Genomic DNA, 19680 nt, shown 5'->3' on the forward strand with positions numbered 1-19680 from the left:
AAAGCCCTGGAAGGTGAGGTGCATGGACCAAACCAGTGGTTTTCAATCCTGGTTGCTTGACAGAATCACTGGGAGAGATTAAACTTGCGATGCTCAGACTTCAGCCTAAACCAATTAAATCAGAATATTTGCCGGGGCGGGGCCTGAAACTGTACTGGGTTCCAGCTCCCTGGGGCGTTCCAACGTGCAGCTGAAGTTGCAGCCTCAGTAGCTGCTCTCAGCCTGCAGCAGCAGCACCTGGACGTCCCACGGGGAAGCTCAGCTGCCACCCAAGCCCCGCTGCCCGCGCCAGAGCCGGCGACCGCACAGCAGCCCCTGGGCTTGAGCAGCACCGCCGACCGAGCGCTGGCGCGGACTGCGTCTACAGGACTCGGCCAGCGGCGCTCGGCCGCGGAGCCTCCGCCGGGCAACGGCGCCCAGGCCCGTGCTACCTCCGCAGGTCCCTGTGGTTCCCCGCCTGCTTCACGGTGGGGGCTGGAGTCTGGACAAAGCACGATGGAGGCGGGAAGGGGGACGTAGGGGGAATGAAGGCATAACACGGGGAACTCACTCCCTAGAAAGCACGTGACAGCAAAACATCAGTGATCCGCTGACCTGACCATCCCCAGCAGCTTAAGCCGCGAATAAGGACCCGTCAGTTCCTAATACTCACATCAGTGTTTCCAAGCTTCCTCCCGTCTGGTTAGCAGCAGGCCCGTCACCTCACTCTCTCTTTTGCCTTCTCCCTGTGTCCTGTTTTCAAGAAGCCCAAGCCCTTACCACTCCAGAGAGATCAAACCGGGGCCCAAGCCCCCGGGCGGGGAGATGGAGAAACCGGGGGTCTCCGCAGAGCCCAGATGGAACAGTTTTCTCTTGTGGGGTTGATTTAGAAAATGGGTCCCGCCTCATGTGTTGCGCCTCTGGCTGCCGCGGGAAAGAGCCCGCGGTGATCCGGGTGCCCGCACCAGCCTCCCTGATTCTTGAGAGGGAACGTCACAGTTCTATGCAGTCACCCCTGGCCCGAGAGCCCCCCCGGGGGGGGTTCCAGGTTTATAGAGCTGAACCCTAAACTCAGAAAGTGGATGATGCTCCCTCTTGCCCCAAGGTGATGTCCTCTTTGCCATCTGCCCTGGGAGCTGACCTCAGGTGGGACCACTGCCATCACTACAGGCCTTACTACTGCTAAGCCTCACAGGTGTTCTCTTGCCCTCCTGAGAGGCTCCCCGACCCTCACGCAAACGTGCCTACCCACTGCCTGCAGCTGTGTGCGCTGGGAGGCAGAGGCGGACAGGGCTGTTACCTGCCACACAAAGGCACTGGGGCACCCCCAGCAGGGGCATGGCGCCCGCCTTGCATTCCTCACAGACGCCCTACCGCGTCCTTCTAGGCAGAGCGCTGCCTGCTCTAAAACTATGGCAGTCCTCTTCCAGGCCAGGCACTGCAAGCTTGATCTCTCTGAACTAAGCCCTCCGCTGGCTGCCCATTTTACTCAAAGTAAACCCAAGACCTGGGGCCCCAAGCAATCTGCCTGCCCCTTTTCTCTCTGCCTGCTTCTGCTGCTCTTGCCTCGTTCTCCTCTCCAGACACACATGCTTCTCATCTTCTCAAACAGCACGTTCCTGTCTCAGGGCCTTTGCCCCGGCTGTCCCCGCCCTGCACGCTCTTCCCTCAGACACCTGCGAAGCTAACTGCCACCTCTTTAAAGCCTTGCTTCAAATATTATTTCAATCAGACTTACCCTAACAATATTATGTGTAAATTGGCAACCAGGACGCCACTGCCAGCCCCCTCTCCACCCTCCCGATCCCCCTTATCCAGAGTATTGTGTTGTAATTGTACTTACTTCCAATCACACTACATAATTTTTTTCTATTCATTCTCTATTGTCTGTCTCCCTCTGGTAGAAGGTAAGCTTCATAGGACAAAGACTATTTCCCCTGCATTTGCTCACCGATATGTCCCCAGTGCCCAGAACAATGTCTGGCACACAGGAGGCCCTCAGGAAATATTCATGGGATGGATGAATTTTCAAAGCCCCTGAATGGAGGCAGAATTCTAGTGCCCATTTTACAGACAGGAAAATTGAAATTCAGAGAAGTTAAGTGACTCACTGGAGGTCATGGAGGACCCAGTTACTAGCACCAGGTCACACAGGCTTCAGAGCCAGTGTCTGGGCGAGGTCAAAGGATTGCAGTGCAAGCGACAGTGGATACTTGAAGTAGAGTCCAGGGAGGAGGAATTAATTTAAAATTTGCTTTGGTTTTGTGGGGGGGAGGTGGGAGATGCTGGAAGAAGACTGGTGTAAGAGGGTTTTGGTGACCTAAAAGTTGGGGTACGCTTTATAATTCTGCCCTTAAAAACAGATTTGGATTATGTACCCCAAGGTGCTAGACAAAAGAGGACAAGACTGACCCTAAGACTTCAGTGTAAGAACCTGTGGTTGGAGGGAGAGTGTCACTTGAGGTCAGCGAGCAGGAACCACACCAAGACGTACTGTAACCGACCACCTCCACACGTGGGGGTTTGTGACAACAAGCCTTTGTTTCTGCTGCTCAGCCTGTTTGCCCAAACTAGGCATGCCCGGTGATCTGGGCCAAGGTCAGCCGATCTGCCCTGGGCTCATTCACACAGGCTGTGCGGGCCTGCCCAAGGCTGAGTCTGTGACGCTCTCGTGTGTCTGGCGGCCTGGCCTGGCAGCGGAGGGGCTGTGGAGCTGGCTCTCCCATCCGCCAGCAGGGCCCGCTCCGGCTAGAGCACAGGGCAGCGGGTCAGTTCCGAGAAGCGTTCTAGGCTGCCTGAACTAAAGCAAAGCCAGCCCCATTCCATCAGCTGCATGTTAGACTCAAGGGGTGGGAAAATAGGTCCTCTGTAGAATGTGCTGCAAGGCAAGGGACACCATGACCATTTTGAAAAAACAATCTACAGGCTGGCTTAGGGTAACTGAAAGGCAGTATATAAAGCAATAGGGCCAAGCAATAGATAAATAATGCAGGTGAGCGAGAAGGGACGGGCGGAAGACATTCGATGCCAGAAAACTAGTTGATTCGTTCTTTTCACAAATATTTAGCGAGCATTTGCGGCAGGTCAGGCAGGGAATGCAGCAAGAGACAGACCTGGGATCAGCCCTCTAGGGATGACGTGTTACAGCAAGAGACAGAGAGACAGATAGAGACAGTCAGTGACCCTTCAATTCACCTGTGTCAGGAGAATGGCGGGCAAGCGTGGACACTCACAAGGGGGGCACCTGCCCAGTCTGGGGTGGGGAGAAGGAACCAGGGATGGCCTCAGGGAAGAAACTCTGAGGCAAGATTCATGGCAGGGACCATGCCAAAAAGGGTTGGGGAAGAGAGAGGAGCATTCGAGGCAGGGGAACAGGATGTGCAGAATCCCAGAGACTAGACAGGGTGTGCCGTACTGATTGAGTGTGGCTGGACTGAAGGAAGATGGCAGTTGAGAGAGACAGATGGAGACTTAAGCAAGAGAAGCTAAGGAGCTGCGACTTCGCACGTGAAGATTCTTAACCAGGAGGTTACAGCTGGCGTGTTAGAAAGACCACTGACGTGTTAGAAAGACCACTGACCCGTCAGTGTAGAAGATGGGCTTTCGGTTTTGGCTAAGGGGATGGGTGGAGGAGCAGTGTATGGTAAAATTTGGGAAAATAGCCAGTTAGGCTATTTGAGCAATACAGGCACAAAATGGCAGATGGACGGATCAGAGAGAGAGATGTCAAAGGAAAAAGCTCCCAGATGGGTAACTGCCACAAGGAGACAGAAAATTCTAGAATGTTGTCTGGGATTTCTGGCTACAGCCGGGTAGATAGATGGTGATACTATTTAACAAGATAGAAAAAACTTGGCTAAAGGAAGTCTCCTTAATTGAGCACAAAATTTGATTCTAAGCTACCCAGCAGCAAAGGCAAAGAGAAACCAAGATAAATAACCTCATTTCACTGTTTCCTAACAGGAAGCACAGCCATGCATCATGGAAACCAAACTTCCTCATAAGGTATATATGGGGAATCTACCAAAGGGATCTCCATGGAAAGTACCATAAACCAAATACAGACAAGATCTGTACAAAAGATGCAGAAATATTCTTTGCAGGCCTGTTCTGTATATATATATCAACCCTGATAAGAGCCGAGAGTTGGATATTATTATCATTATTATTATTGGGGGGGAGCATGGAACACCTAGGAGAGAACCTTAGGCAGGCTCTGAGCCCAGCGTGGAACCCAACGTGGGGCTTGATCTTACAACCCTGAGATCATGACCTGAGCTGAAATCAAGAGTCAGACACTCAACTGACTGAGCCACCCAGGCACCCCTAAGAGTCAGATATTAAATCACAGCTGTATGGAGTTACTTGTGTGAAGACAGTGTAATGTCCTCTGGGTATATCACTTGCTAAAGATCTTTGAGTTCCTGGCATTTAGAGAAGTGAGAGACTGGTAACAAATGGAAGGAAATTACGAATACATTTTATTTTATAAACTTGAAATTAAGAGTCCATGACCTTAGTGTACAAATTGGTGCCCCACCATCACTTTAAAGGAAATAATATGGAAGCCCCAATTCCAGCAAATACTTAACAACATAATCAGATAAATTAGAGCTTTGTTTTTAAATGTCGATGTAATTAGAACCAACCTATTTTGGATATTTTTAATTACTTTTTTCCCCCTGATACTAAAGTAACTCAGATTTACTAGGGAAAATCTGGAAAGTTCAGAGAAGTAGGAAAAAAATTAAAATCACCTCTAATCCCAGCAAAGATGACCAACTGCTGTTAATATTGTGGTGTATTTGTCTTTTCAGTTATTTTTGTAGTCCTATGTATAAAGAAATATTTTTCTCTTTAAAAAGTTGGGATAAGGTAAGGCTGGATCAACTGTTTTATACCCTGCTTTTTCCACTCACATTTGCCAATGACAAACAGAGGCCTTTGTTTTAAGGAAACCTAGCTTTCCAATGACCTCTCTTAACGTCTCCAAATTTATATGTCTTTTGTCACTTGTGCACACTTTGGTGTACTTGCTCTGCTTGTCCTCACTAGCTTCCTGAAAAAGAGAAGAAAGGTTGGTGAACTTGACTTTTTCTTGCCAAGGACTTAATTGTGCCATTTATAATAGAGATCTTGGGGCCTGGCATTTTAGCACAGAGAGAAAGAAATATGCTAATGCATTGTGCTTCACAGAGAGCACAAGAATAATTAGCCACCCCAAGGCCACTCCTGAACAGGTTGTGGCCTTGCTGCCTCCTTTCCTGGGGAACATTCTCCTCCAGTAACTGTTCCACAGGGACGCAACCTCCATTCTCCCTTTCTCTTCCCTGCAGTGTCAGTATGGTGGGTGGCAAAATGGCCACAGTGGTTTACTGCTGCTCCCATGAAGCACTGAAGTCTATTTCCTTACCCCTTGAATCCGGGCTTGTGATCTGCTTGGATCAATGGAAGGAAGAGATGTGACAGTGTGTCAGTTCTGAGTCCGGAACTCAAGAGGCTTTGCAACCTCTACTCTTGCTGCTTCCTTCCACCAACACGTGAACAAGCCCAGGCAACCTGCTGGATGATGAAAACCACATGGAGAGAGGCCCTATGCATCCCAGCAAAGATCATTATAAACCAGCAGCCCCCACTGACCATGGCTGAGCCCGCTTGTAACCAACCACATCCAGGCCAGACCAGAAAACAAGAACAAGAATTCATGACTTATAAAATTGAGAGCTAACTAAGTAGTTTTGAGTGGGTAAGGTCTAGAATAGTTTGTTACACAGCAAAAGCTGACTGATGACAGTCCCTGAGCATATTTGAAATAGATTTAAACATATCATTATACATAAGAATCTGAGAGCTCAAAGGTTATACTGATGAGACTGGACAAGCCCCACAATGGCAGGTGTCACGTCTGTCTTGATCACTGTGGTAGCTTCACGTCTAGCACAGTGCTGGGCACACAGTAGGTGGCACCTACATGATAATAATGGCATTTAGTGAATGCTTATCATGTACCCATCACTATGCAACACGCTTTCATGTTGATTATATTATTTTGTGATAAAAAGAAAATGTCCCTCCCACTGCCAAAAAAAAAAAAAAAAAGTCTACATTGTAATCCCCAGAACCTGTAGATATGTGACCATATATGGCAGGAGAAACTTTGAAGATATGATTGAGTTAAGGATCTTGAGATGGAGAGATACTTCTGCATTATCTGGCTGAGTCCAATGTCATCTCAAGGGGCTTGACTGAGGTAGGCAAGAGGGTCAAGGTCAAAGAAAGGATTGACTATGCCACCGGAGGGGGGAATGAAACACTCTGGGGATGGAGGAGGGGCCATGAGCCCAGGAACGCAGGCGGCCTCTAGAAGCTAGAAAAGGCAAGGAGATGGATTCTTCCCTAGAGCTGACAGAAGGAACACAGCCAGGCAGATACATTGGTCTCAGACTTCATACCTCCAGATCTCGGAGACAATAAATGTCTGTATTTGTTTTAAGTCGCTTGATGTGTGCCTGTTTGTTACAGCAGAACTAGGGAACACATACAGATTTAATCCTCACCATCCCCTATAAAGTAAGCTCTACTGTCACCATTTTCGCTTGACAGATAAGGGAACTGAGGCTTGGACAGGTTAAGTAACTTGCCCTGCTCTTAAGTCACAGAACTCATCAAACCTGTTCTTCCAAAATTTACCCTGTAGAGCATCCCAGTGGGTCAGAGAAAGAGCACTGAATATGGAATCCAGATGGGAAGCACCTCTCTAAAAATGAGTTGACTTCAAACCACTCCCTTCCTGTTCTGATTTTCTCTGATTTTAAAACATTGAATTGGTGTATTTCAGTGTCAGATTCACAACTCACAAGAGGAGTAGGAAGGACTCAGAGGGGCTCAATCGTGCCTGGTGAAGGAGCTGGAAGAAAACTCTGCAAATACGGTGTGGACCGTATCAAGCTAGGACTTTGGAGAAATACAAGATTGTCACGGTGCTAGTGGATTGTGCCACAGCCCCTGAAATCCATGGAGTGAGCACAGTGGCTGCCTCCACACCACCTACCCACCCAGTTCTGCTGTGTGGCAGCTCTGGACTTGCCAGGAATTGAGCCAGCCCCAGCCGCAGGATGGGCTGTGACTGGCCCAACCCTTCGGTGTCATCTCATCTCCCCTGCCACGGTGATTGATTCAAGTACTGATGAGCCTGATACCCGGGACTTTTGTTCAGTGATTGGAGAAAGAAAGGCTAGCTGTTGGCATTTGTTCTTGAGAGCATGGTATATAGGTATGAGACCTGGGATTGCTGTATGCACTTTGCTACAAAGAGGACAAAGTCTGAGGACAAAGCCAGCACCCAAAGAAGGGCAGAGCTGACAAAGTTACAGAGAAACTGTGCCAGATCTTTGATCAAACTATTCCTAAAGTCTACCCTACCTCCGGACTTTGAAGTTACAAAACCTGATAAACTCCCTTTATGGTTTTGCTTTGTTTCGCTTTGTTTATTTTTTTAAGAAAGGGAGAGGAAGGGGAGGGGGGAGGGCAGAGGGAGAGGGAGAATCTTAAGCAGGCTCCACACCCATTGCAGAGCCAACGGGTGGAAGTTGGGGGGGCTGGATCTCACAACCCTGAGGTCATGACCTGAGTGGAAATCAAGAGTTGAGGCTTAACCAACTGAGCCACCCAGGTGCCCCACCCTTTATGGTTTTAACATAGTTCTGGTTTTTATTTTTGTGTTTTAAGCAAAACTATCCTAACAGACACGAATCCATCATTTCTAAGATACCTATGCAAAAAAGCAGCAATGATACAATTTAGCTTCCTGGGGGAATCATTTGGCTCTTGGCCATCTCTGTCCTCATACCTCTCGCCTTCCCTATAATCGACCCCAGCTCCCCGTGTCCTTAAAACCTGGTTTGAGCCTGCTCAAGCTCATTTTGGAGACAATTTTCCTACTTTATATCAGTACATATGTCTTTGCTCTCTGTTCCACCACCGATGTCTATTTTTGTCTTGGATTTCTTCATCATGAATCCCAGCTGGTCTAACTGGCCAATCTTGGCTCAGCTTGAAGCCTCTGCCTAGACCCCACGTATTGGTGGTCAGAACCTCTGGGCCCAACCCATCTCTCAAAGGAGGAATGGGAAGGCCTCATGTTCTCCCTGTTTGAAACTTCTGAGCAATGAAATGGCCCCAGGATAGAGGATACTGCTTGACTGTCCACACTTGGGTGAAGTGTCACACAGGCCAGAGACATGAAGTGAGGTTCTGTCTTGCTGTACATCACAGGCAGAGACCAGGCTGGCACAGACTTGGGGTGCTTATGGGAAGCAGCCTCATCTAGGCATCGAACCAGGGATGGAAGAATAAAGAGATCTGGAGTCTAGTCCCAGCTCTCCCACTGGCTGGCGAGATCTCAGCCAGTTTGCTTACCTTCTCTAAGCCTCTTTTTTCTTATCTATAAAATGAGATTAAACTAGATTATGGATTTTAAACCTGGAATCTAGGTAGGAATTTCAGGGAGGCCAAAGTTTTCTCCTGAGGGTTTCTATTGTTTTCATTATACACTCAAAGGAGTGTATAACACCAAATTTAAGAACTACAGGCCTAGATTATCTCAAAGGCTTTTTTCCCATCGCTGGCAGTCTGGGATTCTAGATGAGTTACTGCAGTGGAATCCCTTTAAGGATCACAGCCCTGTGCCAAGTGCATACAGTGCAAATCACAGAAGTCAAAATTGCCCCAAGGTGTTAAGGACACAGGGAGCCAGGGCTGATTATAGGGAAGGTGATTTTTTTCAATTGTATAAAAAGTTCACAGTTGTATTTAAATTCAGATAGCATATATCACCACATACAGGAATTCTTAGCACACAGACATGGAGAACCACAGAGCTAGACCTGAGGTAGAAACAAAGAGAAATTCCCCATGCCTGCCTTTGGGTGCTCAAGTGACTGTCCTTTAAAAGAGCTATTACCTAGACCCCAAAGCAAAACTTATACTGTAAAATAAGGTTTGCATCGTTCTCAGGCTGGGGGAGTGGAGACCAAGCCCCAACACTCGTGGAAGGGATGTGGGGAAGCTGAGAAAAGCTCTAGAGCAGGTGAAACAAGGGTGTGGACGGGCATCCCAGGCAGAGGGAGTGTGAGCAGAGGCATGCAGGCATGGATTTTGGGGTGCTGGGGACACATTCGGTGTGTAAAGAAGCAAAATGCTGGAAGATGCAAGTGGGGGAGAGGGCTGGGGCTGAACATTACAGGTTTTGTGAGCTTGATAAGGGCTTAAAGCCCCTGCAGGGAGGCAGGGCAAAGGCCATGTACACACAGGTGGGACATCAAACAGAACTCCTCAGGGCAAACACCGTGAGGGGCCTCCTGCAAGGACCTCAGCCTTGTTGAGTCTCAGATGGCTTGGGGACAGCCTGCCCGCAGAGTCTGTCTGGCTCTGACCAGAGAATCAGCTGGAAGTAAACAACACCTTCTCCTCAGAGAAGTCAAGCTCACTTGTCCAGGGTTGGCTTACTCCGTGAACAGTGTAGCCCGGTGAAAGATCAGTGGAAACTGTATTTTTACTCACATAATCATTCTCTATTACTGCATCACCCCAAACTTAGAGGATTCAAACAAGACGCCCTTGTTACCTCACAGTCTCTGTGGGTCAGGAACCTGAGGGCTGCTCAGCTAAGTGCCTCCAGCTCAGGGTCTCTCACGAGGTCACATTCTAGAAGTCAGCTGGGGCTACTATCATCTGAGGGCTAGACCAGGGCCTCCTGCTGGCTCACTCACACGGCTGTGGGCAGCAGGCCTCAGTTTCTCTCCATGGGAGCCTCGGTAGGGCTATTCTTATGACCTGACAGCTGGCTTCCTTCAAAGAAGTGAGCCAAGAGAGCAAGGAGGAGGCCACTATGCCCTCATCTTAGACGTCACGTCCTCTCACATCCTCCACGTTCTATTCATAAGTCAGTCTCTAAGTCTGGCCCACACTTAGGGGGTGGGAATAAGGCTCCCTTATTAATTAATATTAATATTAAAGAATATTGGACATATTTTAGGGGAGACTGGGTGGCTCAGTTGGTTAAGTATCCAGCTCTTGACTTCAGCTCAGATTATGATCTCAGGGTCGTGGGATCAAACCCCATGTCTGGTTCTGTCCTTAGCGGGAAGTCTGCTGGAGATTCCCTCTCCCTCTGCCCTTCCCCCGACTCTTGCGTGCACACTCTATCTCAAACAAATCTAAAGAAAAGATGTATTAATTTATTAATAAATCTTAAGAAAAAGAATATTGTACATATTTTAAAACCACCATAACCCAACAGCAATTTTAAGAATGTTTCTAGTTGTTCCAGGTAGAAACAATATCTTTAGATAAATGGTTCTCAGATTCTGGTGTGCATACAGATCACCTGGGGGTGCTTGTCAAGAGTAAAGATTTCTGTGTCCACCTCAAGATATTCCATATTAGGAGCTCTGAGTGAGGCCCAGAAACTGGCATTTTTAGGTACATCCCCCCAGGATGCTCTAACACAGCCTACTGAGGTCCAGGGATCTGCATTTGACAGGTCCCCAAAGGTATTCGGATGCTGGTGAGCTGTCATGTTCCTGCTGTTGGAATTGGTAACTGCCCCCTGGAATGGCAGGATCAGAAATTCTGCTACGGTTGGGAATAACCAGGTGGATGGTCTGGTCAAGGGCTAAAGCAGGCACAGAGGCACACTCGGGCACAGCCCCCCAGACATACACCGGTGACAGGCAGAGCTCAGCAGTCACAGCTCCTTCCTCACTCTCTTGGATGGAGTCCCAGGGAGCTTCTTGACCCAGCACTGCAGACAGCCACCTCCCGTCATTCAGAGACTAGAAGCCTATTTGCCATACTTGATCTACGGCCACAGGTCCGGGAATCTGCTTAGTTCCGACGCAGAACACTGATTTGGAAAATCTCGGCAAGGGAGTGATTTCTCCAGCATGCAGGGAGAAAGCGCTGAGCAGAGCTATTATCTAGTCCATCATTGATGGGGGATGATGGGATGGGAGGGGGGATGGGACCTGGGGGGCGGGAGGGGCACTTGACCAGCACTTAGCCCTGGGAAGCTGCGGTCTGATTCAAAGGCTGGAACACTTCAGTAAGGGGCTCGGGGGAGAGGCACATGCCTCCCCCTTGATGAGGAGCGGGGTTTATGAGGTGGCCCCGGGGGTGGCCCTTTGTTTCCCACTGTCTGCTTCTTCACCCGGGCTTTCAGGAAACTTGCCGGGAGCCCCTCTGAGTTTCCAGCCATTGTCTGGGCCCCTCTTGCCTTCTTTATATGGGATGGTTTATGTCGGCTCCTCAGCCGTGGGAGGGAGCCGACACAAGAGCTGCTCAGCAGCTGTCAGGGCCTTTCTGTTTTAAGCCGGGACACTATTGTCTCTCTCTTTATTTCCCGTAAGGAGCCGTGACCCAGGTGGCTACAGAACTGCGACTGAGTGCGGAACAGGGCAAAGAGCAAACAGAGCCATCACACAGCATGAGGAGCAGGTGAGGGGACTGCCGCCCCATCATTAGTAACGGCCACAAAGCCTGGGAGTCGCGCCCTTGCGCTCGCACGGGCCTCCTGCAAGTTCACCTCCACCGCCCCGCGCTGACCTCCCCGGGGTGGGTGTGGCCTCCCCCCAGGGATTCCGGCCCTCGGACGCGTTTCCCCGCAGGTGGCCTCGGGCCCTCGGGCTGGGTTTTTACCCAAGCTTCGGATCTAGGAACCCTTGGAGGCGGGGCTTGACAAGGCCTGGGCTTGAACCACTGGAAAACTTCCCCCAAATCTCCCTCCCCTCTGGGGCTCATCTTCAACTGAACTGTTTCTAAGGCAATTGTACATAGATGATACCCCCCCACACACACACACACTGCGATGCACGCGCACACTCTTAATCATGTTCCTTGCTTAGGAAAAAATTAGAAAAGAGAGATATGGAAAAAAATTCAGCTTACACCCAAAGATAACAATTGTTATTCTGAAATGTCCTTGTAGATTTTCCTTCTCTCTGCGTGTGTGTGTGTGTGTGTGTGTGTGTGTGTGTGTGGCACTTTGCGTGGGATAATTCTGTGGTGGGCCCGATGCTGTGCATGATAGGGTGTTTATTAGCAGCGTTCCCGGCCTCTACATTTGTGATAACAAAACATATCTCCAGACATTGCCAAATGTCCCCTGAGGCGCATATCACCCTCAGTTTAAAATCACTGACTCTACACACACACACACACACACACACACTGCAACATATTGCAAATTCTGCCTTTTCTTCTTCCTTTTTTAATTGACTATGCCATGAACTCCTTCCATATCAACTGCCAGAAATCCACAGCAATACATGCAACAGTGGCAGGGCTGTCTGTGAGCCGGCTCACGTGTGACATAATCTCTACCACCAACCCCCCGCTACCGGACCTCGTATACGAAACTGAAATGATCCGCACACCCTGAGTTATAAGTTGCTTTTTAAATTTAAGATGTCACGAACGTCTTTGCATGTCACAGCTGTGGGATGTGGACCAAATTATTCCACCGCCCTGAACCTCCATTTCCTCATCTGGAGAATGGGGATGCGCTGTGAGAATGAGTTACCAGAATGGGCACCTGGGCCTGACACACAGAAGGCCCTCAACCCAGCACAGCTATAGGTAAAATCCTTGTTATGTTCACTATGTCCTAGTATTTAAATGACTTCTAGTGCCCCTCCTTCACATGGAGACACCATACATTATTAGATTTGTCCCTACTGGTGGACTTTTAGGTGGTTTCCTAATTTCCGGGATCATAAATGACTCTGCCAGTCATATAATCATCGTTCCTCCTGACGTCCTGGGAAACCGACGAAAGAGAATATGCTAACACCTGTCATAACCAGGAATCTGCGAAGCAAAAGGCAAATCATTTTTCTCATGGCCTGGTTTTCAAGACATTTCTAAATGTTAGGCCCCACCTACCATGCCCCTTTAGGCCCTGCCAGGCATTAGCTTATCTGCTCCCTAGTCAAGGTGCTGACTCCAGGCTTCTAGGCTAAGCCCAGGGTATTTTTTTCCTGCTTTTCTGTCAAGCCCAAGCCCCTTCTTCCTACCTTGAGATAGGCCAGTGCCAGGGTTGTATTCAAACATCTGTGAGAGTCCTCTTCTATTCTTTTTTTTTTTTTCTTTCAGATGTTATCTACTTATTTATTTGAGAGAGAGAGAGAGCACGAACAGGAGAGCAGGAGGAGGGGCAGAGGGAGAAGGAGAGAAACCCAAGCAGACTCCATGCTGAGCATAGAGCCCAATGCAGGGCTCTATCCCAGGACCCTGAGATCAAGGCCTGAGCCAAAATCAAGAGTCAGAGGCACAACCAACTGAGCCACCCAGGCGTCCCTGTTCTTTTCTATTTGTTTTTATGTTATGGGTGTGCAATATTTTGATGTATACAGTGTGTGTGTATGTGTGTGTGTGAAAATATTTGCACAGTTTACAGAGGACTAGTATAATGAATACCCCTGTATCTACCACCCAGGCCAAGAAACTACATTTGATACCCAGAAGTGCCCCCACACATGCCTCTTTCCTGCAGGGAGCTTTCCTGAGGAGGGTGGAGTAGAAGGGGCGGGTCCACTGGGAACCCTGGAGTCAGCAAACCAGATCCATTCTGCCCCTGCTTGCCCTTTGAGGTTCTGAGGCCTTGGGCACATTACTTAACCTGAGAGCTTCTGTTTCTTGTGTTTGAAGTGGAAGATTGTTATGTAGATTAAATGAGATGCTTCTTTTGATAAACCCCTGAGTCTGGGGTCTGCACAGAAGCTGTTGTTTTTATTTTGGTGAGAGATTCTGAACAGGGAACTCAGGAACAGGCTCCCTGGGCTCAGCGAGCCCTTCGCCCAATGATTCCAGGCAAAGTCTTGGGCCATAGCCTCCTCAGGGGGGAAGGAAAGAGGGCAGACTCACTAGAAACTCAAACTTCCTTTCTTTCCAGCTCCAGTCCTTTGTAATTCTACCAATTATTACGCTAAGAAGAAGCTAAACTGTGAGGAAGCGGGAACTTAGTACAAGGACTCAGCGAACAGTGCCCATAGCTGGACCCTAGGAAAAGATAAAGCGGCCCAAAGTCAGTTGCATGGCCAGAGGGTGTCATCTGGTTAATAATGACAGTATTTTAAGCACTTATCCTGGGGGTCTGCGGTAAAAACTGCACATGGGTCATTTATCTCACTGAGGACACGGACAGATTCTATTCTTCGATGCCCATTTTACAGATGTGGACACTGAAGCGCAGAAAGCTTGTGTGGATTGTCCACAGTCATACAGCGCATGACTTTTTGATTGGCAAGCCTGTGCTCTAACCTGCCTGTCTCGGAGTTTAATGTGTATCTAAAGCACATAAGGATCTTGTTACAAGGCAGACTGTGATTCTGCAAGTCTGGGGTGGGGCTCCATACTCTGCATTTCTGACACACTCACAGCAGCGCTCGGCTATTGGTCTTCGCACCATCTTTTGATTAATGAGGCTAAACCTGCATGCCACCCCAACCCCCAGAGCCAGATTTGATTGATTGATTGATTGATTGAGAGACACAGAGAGAGTGTGCATGCGAGTGGGGGTGGGGGGGAGGTGGGGAGGTGCAGAGGGGTAGGGGGAGAGAATCTTCATGCAGACTCCCTGCTGAGCAAGGAGCGGATGCCGGGCTCCATCTCACCACCCTGAGATCAAGACCTGAGAGGAAACCACAAGTAGGACACTTAACCGACTGAGCCCCCTGGGCCCCCCAGATTCCTTGGTTTCAATGAGCATAAATGTCATTGTCCGGAACCTGCATCTACTTGGTTACTTGCAAAGACCAGGTGAAGAACAGAGGAGACTTTGGCGGTACGTGCAAGGATAGCAGAAAGTAAAAGCAGAACAAAACCGTGATTAACTGAAGTGCAAGGCCTTGTCCTCAGTCTCTCCCAGCCCGGTACCCGCCCATCCCCAGCATCCAGGCACCGAGCATGTCTTCAGGGCCAGCCTGGGAACCGAAGCAGATTCCCAGGACACAGGCTACTGCGCAAGGCCGCTCACAATGAGCTCTGCTTCTGTTTCCAGACTGCTCGGGCCCGCCTGCCCTGACAGGATAACAGGCCACCACCTTTCTATACAGGCGGGACTGGGATACAGTCATCTTTTTAAATGTTAAATACTTATTGTTTTAAACATTTACTATTTAAAATATCTATTATTTTTAAACGTTTTAAAATCTTTATTATCTGTTCCCACACCCTCCATCCCTACTCTCCTCAGGACAGCACGTAGTAGGTGTCAGTAAGTTTGAGATAACCAGCAGACTGACTGTTGGGGTGTATCTATCATTTGAGGTTTGCTTCCCTACCCCCTCGCAGAGTGGAAGAACCCTGAGGGCAAGGATTCTGCCTTGCTTCTCCAAGTCTACCTTAGAGTGCTGTTAGGTGCTCAAGAAACACATGACTCTGGTTAACATGGCCGTTACGTACGCGGGAATCATGGAGCTACTGACTGTGTGTGTGAGCCTTTCGGGGTTCCCTGCCTCCTCCTCCCCAACCCACTTCCTCTCTGCTTGCACCCTTGTCCTTTGCAGTCTCTGGGTCTTCTGACGGCTGTTGGCTTCCTCAGTGTTGGAGTTCAGGTGGGGAGCATGCTTCTCCTTTCACAGGACGGAATTATCTTTCCGCAGTGGCTGAGGTGGTACGGTCTCTCCTATCATAACCTTGGCTATGAACTTGTCTGCTCTCTCGCTCCCCTGGGTTTCATGGCCCGCCTTTCCTGAGGTCAACTGGCTTTCAGAGGCAAAGGGACTCTCAAGTGTGGTGGAGGTCTGCCAGCAGCCCAGTGGGTAGAGGCTCCAAAAGGAAGAGTCTAGAGTCCTGGGAAGGTCTTGCTGTGGATCCAATGGTAACATCTGTTTGTCTCCCAGGTCTCTCTTCATCCTGAATCCCTGGAGCCCTCCTCTTCTCTGTTCCAGACACAAATTCCTTCCAGTCCCAGGGAGAAAGACACCACGTCAGAAATCTCCCCGCAATCGAAAACAGCGACATGACTTCGCAAAATTCCAGCTCAGAACAGCATTCAGTCCTTGCTATTGCTCTAAATAGTGGTGACGATGCAGCGGGAGGAGCCATTTATTTACACCCAAAGAGGGGCTATTTTTATTACATCCCAAGACAAGAAAAATTAGGGCTCCACACACTGCTCCTGACTGCTTCTGACAGACCAAAAGGGAAACGTTTCCTGTTGACTAGAAGAAGTTTCGAGTTTCTCCCGCTGGCCATGTTTACTTTTTCCAGACTTCTGTTGAAATCTCGGCTTTCTATGGCTCCCTGCTGAGGACAGGGACTGGCGACAGGAACTCACAGTTGCTTTTTGACCACACACCTGCAGGAGGGTGCTAGGCCTCCAGGCGTCCGCGGGTTCCCATCAGGGGATGACCTTCATTTTGGCTGCTACCACGGGTCTCGGCTTCATGCTCGTGGTTATAACCAGCAAGTCTGGGGGAGGGGGCCAGATTTACATAGAGGCAATCACAAGAAAGGCAGTCTTAAAATCAGGGGTAGCGTCCGGAGGAACAGCAGAACATCCTTTCCCCCAGCACACCATCCTCTGGTGCATAAAAATGGACATTTGGAACCCCTTCTCCCTCTGAACTCCCTGGATCTCCTTCCTCCCGCAACGCTCCACTCCCAGCCCTGCCGGGTCCCCCCTCCCTGCTCCCCCTTTCTGCTCTCCCCATCCCAGGTTCCTGGCTTCATGCTGAAATAGTGACAGCAGCTCTGTCCTTTAGAGTCCTTGGAGGGAAAGCAGCTCCAAGGAGAGCCGGGCCCTTCTTTAACACAACCGTGGGGTGTGTTACCCTGCCGACAGACTCTGCAGTCTCCTTCCCTGGGAATCGTGTCAGTGCAGAAAGGAACCAGGGAGACAGAACCCCTCCTCTTCCCCGACAGAGCTTCTGCAATATTCCATGCTACGGAAAGCTGGAGAGTGGGAAGTCAGGGAAGGGAACAGGATGCGGCTTGCCCGAGGAACAGTGGGGAGGGACAGCCTGGGTCAAACCAGCCCTGATGGAAGAGGGGGGCGATGGTATGCAACAGATGAGTATAAGAACCAGCAAGCTTATGGCAGGAAACAGTCTCAAATCTGCCACGTGCTCCAAGGTGACAGAGTACTTGACAACCGCAGACGCCTTTGTAAGAACCATAGAGGCTACGGGGTAGAGTCCCTGCTGACCAGCCGGGCGTTGGGTTAAGTCATTTCGTTTTTTTTCCTATGTGGAATTCTTATTTAATCTTTTTTTTTTTTTTAATTTCAAAAGTCATTTCGTTTTAACTCCACGAGACTTTTAAACTGATAAGAACAGATACTACACTTGATCTTAGCCAAAAGGCCGAGAAGCGATAACTCCACGAGACTTTTAAACCTTTGGTCAATATTCCCTGCTTTTGGTGTCAACCTTCAGTCAGTCCAACCCTCACCTTCATGTGCGTGTGTCCTGTGAGGACCCCATGCTTAGAAGGGCCCTGCAACTGGGTTTAATGCTCTGCTGTCACTGTTTGAAATCCCTAATAAGTTCTGAACAAGCGGCCTATATCTGCATTTTGTACTGGCCCCTGCAAATGGTGCAGCCAGTCCTGAAAACCATGGACAGCCATTGGAGTTCCCTGACCTCAATTTTTGGTGATGCTTTCTTTTCCTTCCAATTAAAATTCTGGAAACAGCAGGACCAATACAAATTAGTAATTGGACCGACAGGTGCAAGCATGGTGGGCCCAGAGAGAAGTATCGCCCCTCCCTGCTCCCGGGCTCTCTGGGGAAGAAGTCTGAGGATCGAGGTTGGGGGCTGTGATGGGACCCAGCTATGCACCCTCGACTATGTGACGTAGGGTTCAGGAAGCCCTGCAAGGCTCCACCCTCTGGTGGCAATATTTGTCCGTCTCCCAGAAGCACATGACCCAAACCTCTCCACCTCTTAGTTTAGGGAATCCATTCCATTCTGTTCATTCCGCTTGAATTTAATGGCTATCCACAGGGCATTGTGTCAGGGCCAGTAGGATTGTATGTACACAGTCCCACGGATATAAAGGATGGTATTGGAACAGGTGGCAGAATTTGAATATGAACTATATACGAGATAGTATTATTATACCCATGTTAAGTTTCTTGGGTGTGATCATGGAATTTCTGGTTACAGAGGAAAGTGCCCCTTTTTTTCTGGTAGACATATGCTAAAGGATTTGCAGGTAAAACTTCATGAAGTCTGAAATTTATTCTCAGATGGTTCTAAAATATATACAGAGAGAGAGACAGAGAGAGACATAAAATGTATCAGATTTGTGAGAAAAAGGCATGTCTATCAAACAAGTGCTTCCCGTTAGGAGTCTGAACACATGTTTCTCCCTAATATATTATAAAATATAATAAAAGTATAATATAATAAATAAAATACTAGTATAATGTAATTATACATTATATAATCATAGTGTTTCTAAAAATACAAACAAATACATTGAGAAAGATTGAGAGAGAGAAAGAGGGCAAAGAAGAGATAAAGCAATGGTGGGAAAATGTTATGGACTGGTGAGGATGGTTAAAAATGTCCAGGTTTCCTTTGGTTTGCTTTTTTCCTAAATGAAAGGTTGGGAGGGGATGCACGCTGTCTATCCTGGTGAGGTTATCATCACCGGGAGCCAGGCCGTGGTCCATCTGTCTTACTTTGGGTTTCCCCAGAAGTAGATCCTGAGATAAAGCTTCAAGTGTAAGTCGTTCATTTGGGGGCAATTGTGGGGGAAGCAAGAGGAGGGGAGGAGGCCAATAGAAAGAATGTTACCAAGCCAAACATTACTGGGGAACACTGGAGCCATGCAGAACCTACCAGAAGAGTGCTGGAGTCTATCTACAGTAAGGCAGTCCCAGGTTGTGGGCTGCCCCATGGATGTGGGCAGGGAAGGCTGCAGCAGCCTAAGAAAGGGCCCCCCAGGAGTCAGCATTTGGGTTGGGCATGGGAAGGCCTGGTTTCTCCTCCTCCACCATCCATCCACCCAGTCATTCAACCTCGGGGCCAGGCCCTGTGCTAGACGCTGGGGAAAGAATCTTCATTAAGACAGATATAATCCACACCCACAGGGTAATAAAAAGTGGGAGAGACAAAAACTGAGTATACAGAAATTGACAACATTGGGGAAATGACAATTCGTCCATTCATCCTCAAACTTGTATTAAGCACCTATCATGTGGTGGTCCTAATTCTTAACATGGGGATGAAGCAAAAATTATGAGCCCTGAAGCAACTCTTAATTTTTGTTGTTGTTGTTAGGATTTTTTTTTATTAAGGAGAAGTCCTCACTGCTCCAGATGGGTGATGAGGTATTGAAGCCCAGCTGCAGGGACACTTAATGAATGGGCCCATCATTTACATGGAGAAGCCCCTCTCCTCCCTGTCCCTTTACCCTCCCTGAACCAAGGGTACTAACTCAGCCTGTGAACCGACCCTGAGGAATGTCCTTCAGCGAATTACAGGCTCCGGAAAGAAATGCGGCAGAAGGAGGCACTCTCGCCGCATTGCTGCGACCCTGGCTTCTCTGGGGGGCATGACACCTGTAAAGCCTTCATGGTCCCCAGGAAAGGAGGGTACCCCGGTCCACCTGCAGAAATCACACCCCCCCGGGGCGCCTGGGTGGCACAGCGGTTAGGCGTCTGCCTTAGGCTCAGGGCGTGATCCCCGC

The 19680-nt window shown here is 49.0% G+C and overlaps 1 protein-coding gene and 1 pseudogene across 3 annotated transcripts in view; both read right to left on the bottom strand.

The window, feature by feature from the left end:
- SHQ1 (SHQ1, H/ACA ribonucleoprotein assembly factor) overlaps positions 1 to 19680 on the bottom strand; it is a 325608-nt gene that overhangs the window by 72520 nt on the left and 233408 nt on the right. The window lies entirely within an intron of this gene.
- On the bottom strand, positions 17230 to 17357 carry LOC113257315 (U2 spliceosomal RNA; annotated as a pseudogene).

The sequence above is a fragment of the Ursus arctos genome, unplaced genomic scaffold, assembly GCF_023065955.2.
Source record: "Ursus arctos isolate Adak ecotype North America unplaced genomic scaffold, UrsArc2.0 scaffold_14, whole genome shotgun sequence".
Lineage (NCBI taxonomy): Eukaryota > Metazoa > Chordata > Mammalia > Carnivora > Ursidae > Ursus > Ursus arctos.